General features: G+C 37.7%; 1 long non-coding RNA gene across 1 annotated transcript in view; it reads right to left on the reverse strand.

Annotated features, from left to right (window-relative positions):
- Nucleotides 1–3916: 3916 nt before the first annotated feature.
- The window catches only part of LOC145058505 (uncharacterized), a 1793-nt gene continuing 1689 nt past the window's right edge, over nucleotides 3917–4020 (reverse strand). The window contains exon 3 of the long non-coding RNA XR_013686410.1: nucleotides 3917–4020. This exon is cut by the window's right edge and continues 269 nt beyond it. This is a non-coding gene — a long non-coding RNA (uncharacterized LOC145058505).

Raw genomic sequence — 4020 nt, forward strand, 5'->3', positions numbered from 1 at the left:
TAAAATCAACTTAATAATTAATATGTTGGATTAAAGTTTTTAACCCACTTAATTAAATAGATTGAGTTATGATTGAAATTTTAACTTGATTTCAACATGTCAAAATGTTTTTTTTATTATATTTATATTTAATTTACATTTATTAAATATTAGTGTATCTAATATTATTTTGAATGTTGATTTGTGTTTGTGGTTTTTGAAAATGTTTGTGGTTATAAGTTTTCAAATATGAACAATTATTGAAGATTATAACATATTTTCATTTTAATTGAATGAAAATATTTAAGTGTTCCAATCCGAGTTCAACTCGTTTATCAAACATGTTGGAATGAGAAAAAAAGTAAACTTGTCAATCTGGTTTACACCTATTTACTAGGGTAAATGACACAAAAAACACTCTTTTTACACAGAAATTCGATTTTGACACCGTGTTTTTTTTGTGTCAATTTTGACACTGTGTTTTCTAATTTGTTACAATTCTGACCACTTGACCGGTTAACCAGGTTAAATGCTGACGTGGCTTGATGACGTGTCAGTTTTGATGACGTGACATGCTGACATGATATGCTGACGTGTCAAAATTGATTTTTTTTCCCACAAAAAACACTAAGTTTTCACTTCTTTTCGATTTTGACACTAAGTTTAATTTTTTATTTTAATTTTGGCATTATGTTTTTTTTTTTGTTCCAATCGAACATCATTTATCAAATTTTGTTCAATTTTGTCTATTTCCATTTGAAACCGTATAAATATATTTTTTTTATTACATTTTAAACCATATAAACATATTTTTTTTTTCGTTTAAAAACCACATGTTTATTTAAATACAAGGTGTTTTTTTTTCTTACATTCAAAACATTAGTTATATCATGAAAATCAAACTAACCATAAACTTCTAATAAGATGTAAAAATTTGGTGGGTTGCAAACTTGATATCCGAGTTTTGATCCACTACACGCCTCCAAACCTCCAAACACATTTTAAAGTGCATATTTAATATAAAATACAATTTTTATATAACTAATACATATTTATACATAAAAATATGGTTTGAGTGTTAAAAAAATGTATTTATACAAAACTATGGTTTTTAAATGAAAAAAAACATATTTATACGGTTTAAATGTATTAAAAAAAATATTTATACGGTTTCAAATAGAAAATTGTCAACATTGAACAAAATTGGAAAAAATGATGTTCGATTTGGAAAAAAAAACATAGTGTCAAAATTGAAAGAAAAAATTAAACTTAGTGTTAAAATCGAAAAAAAAAATGAAAACTTAGTGTTTTTTGTGAGAAAAAAATTCAATTTTGACACGTCAGCATATCATGTCAGCATGTCACATCATCAAAACTGACACGTCAGCATGCAACCTAGTTAACCGGTCATGTAACGACCCAAAAAAATCATGACTAAAAATTTCTTTTAAAACATTACTAAAAACATATTTACAAAACTGTATCATAAGTCATAACATAATTTTTAGAGTATTAATTCAAAACATAATCTCATTATCAGAGTCAAATGTCCCCAGGCTAACTGACTATGGTGTGTGCTCTGCAATCTTCCCGAGCTCCTCTTTTGAAAACCGAGTACCTGAAACCAAAACTGAAAACCGTAAGCACGAAGCTTAGTGAGCTCCCCCAATTTACCACATACCACACAATAACATATAAAGCACATACTGGGCCTTGCCTACTGCATCGGACCGAAGTCCGGACTAACTGGGGCCTTGCCCCCTACATCGGACCGAAGTCCGAAGCTGACTAGGACCTTGTCCCCTACATCGGACCGAAGTCCGAAGCTGACTGGGACCTTGTCCCCTACATCGGACCGAAGTCCGAAGCTGGCTGGGACCTTGTCCCCTACATCGGACTGAAGTCCGAAGCTGGCTGAACATAGCATAAACATATCAACTAGCATAAACACATAAACCCTGTTTGAGCCACGAAGGCATCAAACATACTAACTACTACATCGGACCGAAGTCCGAAGCTGATTGGGACCTTCATCCCCTACATCGGACCGTAGTCCGAAAACTACTGCTAGCTGAATGGGCCGGCATTGTGGCCTTAGACCCGCTCCTACTGAAGGGAAACACACCTGAACTGCTGAGCTCTGCTGATAAACCTCTGGCTGCTACTCGACAATCTCCTGAACCACTGCTCCTCTAGCTCTCCGAGCTATCAATATCCATAAAACACTTAGTCCAACTGACCTTCAAAGGTCAACTAGGTCAACTCTGGTCAAGGTCAAAATCCTGGTCAAAGTCAACCTTCCAGGTCAACCCTACTCGCCGAGTCCTCCTAATGACTCGCCGAGTTCATATGCTCAGGGTCTTTCTATTCGCGACTCGACTCGCCGAGTCCAACTAGTTCCAAGTCCTGTCCTATCCAACTCGCTGAGTCACCACCCGACTCACTGATTCGATTCTCAACTCGAAGGGTTTGGGGTTTCGCGACCTGACTCGCCGAGTCCACTAATAGACTCGCCGAGTCCAAGGCAATCTTCAACCAACTCGTCGAGTTGTTCTTCCAACTCACCGAGTTCATGCTTAACTTCATCCGACTCGACGAGCTGTTCATCCCACTCGTCGAGTTCCTCCTCATCTTCAAGCTACTCGCCGAGTCCACTCGAAGGACTCGCCGAGTCCATTCAGATCTACATACATGCAGAGGACTTTTGAGTCATGCATGGGCTCCAAACTGTAGATCCACTCTTCTAAAGCCTATTCCATACGTAAAGTGGCAAACTTTACATGTAGCTAACGAGATCTAGGCTTAAATCACTATAAACTAGGGTTTGAGACAAAGGGGCTCAACAATCATCCCATAGACTGATGCTTTATGATTCTCTAGGCCAAGATATACATAGATCTGAAGTAGCAACTTTAGATCTGGGCTTTTAACTCGAAATGGTTCATGAACTTGTCCTAAAAGCCCCAAGTTCCATGATAAAGGTTGATCTATATGCAAAAGAGGGAAGGTAACGACTCATTACCATCAAATGCTCTGGAAGACCTCACAAACTCTGGATCTACTGCCAATTCTTGAATTCCCAATGTGTGCCTTCTTCCTTCTTCCTTCAAATCACCCAAAAAGGCAAGAAAGCTTGAATGAGCAACAATGGAGGCTTAGGGTTTCTGGTTCTGGACTATAGGGCCGCAACTGAGCCCTAGGAAAGAGAATAAGATGCTTAAATAGGGTACCAAGTCCCGAAATTAGGGTTTCCAAACCCAGACCTGACTCGCCGAGTCGACTTGCCGACTCGCCGAGTCGGTCAATTGCTTTACACCCGGATGCCGCTCCGACTCATCGAGTTCCTCCCTGGACTCGACGAGTTAACCCTCTTCAACCTAGGGTTTTTCCTTTCCTTTCTTGACCTTTATGATCTCGGGTGTTACAGGTCAAGTGGTCAGAATTGTAACAAATTGGAAAACACAGTGTTAAAATTGATACAAAAAAAAAACACGGTGTCAAAATCGAATTTCTGTGTAAAAAGAGTGTTTTTTGTGCCATTTACCCTATTTACTAAACATGTGAGGTTAAGTTTATATTTCTCAACCGATTTATTAATCATGTTAAGTTGAGTTGAAGTTTTCAAATCATTTATTTAAACATGTCCACTATGAAATTACCTAACCTAAGTGTCATCCTTCTATTTCACCACGAGGAATGAGGCATATGGCGACGACACTTTCAGCCACTATGTTGACGACAGGTCGTCGGCAAAGCCTATATCGACGACTTGGCGTCCGTATACAAAATCGTTGGTATAGCCTCGTCGGTAAAAACAGAAAATGTCGTCGGAGTAAATGTCGTCGGTACAGAGCCACCAATGCCGACGACAAGTCATTTGCAAAGGGTTGTCGAGAGTGATTTTCGAGGAAAAAAAGTTTTATTATAAACATATTCTGACGATTTAGAGATTCAAATTCAAGAAGTGAGTTGTTATCATATGCAAAATAACAAATACCATTGCATCCTTGCATATTAACCTACACATCGAAACATCAAAAC

The sequence above is a fragment of the Lactuca serriola genome, chromosome 6 (genome assembly GCF_051521515.1).
Source record: "Lactuca serriola cultivar US96UC23 chromosome 6, Lser_US96UC23_V15, whole genome shotgun sequence".
Lineage (NCBI taxonomy): Eukaryota > Viridiplantae > Streptophyta > Magnoliopsida > Asterales > Asteraceae > Lactuca > Lactuca serriola.